The sequence below is a fragment of the Bison bison genome, unplaced genomic scaffold, assembly GCF_000754665.1.
Source record: "Bison bison bison isolate TAMUID 2011002044 unplaced genomic scaffold, Bison_UMD1.0 scf7180017864453, whole genome shotgun sequence".
NCBI lineage: Eukaryota > Metazoa > Chordata > Mammalia > Artiodactyla > Bovidae > Bison > Bison bison.
Genome location: NW_011495015.1, coordinates 4,832,084 through 4,832,500, shown reverse-complemented (window position 1 = coordinate 4,832,500; position 417 = coordinate 4,832,084).

Genomic DNA, 417 nt, shown 5'->3' with positions numbered 1-417 from the left:
GCACTTAGGTTCACCTGTCTTACTTTCACTGTGAAATAGAAAAAGAAATCTGTAATATTTCATAAGGCTTTCTGCACAAGGAGAAAATATCAGCTATCAAACAATTGAGAGAATTGAGACTGAGTCCTTGAAAATCTAAATTCTTCCTTTTTTTTTTTTTTTACAAAATAATATAAATACATGCCTCTGTAAGATCCTGAGGGACTTAGAATTTACCTTTTCTTAATATGATCTTGGGCCTGAACCCACTTTATTAAAGCCTTCAGTTCCATATTTGAGGAGGACTGCAATGCCCTTCCCTCACCTTTCCAGCAAGCCTTGTTTAAATATTGTAAAGACCACAGTAGGGCAGTCGGTGCTTCAGCAGAGAGAACTGGTGAGTTAAGTTACAGGAAGAATGCATACAAGGCCAAATAA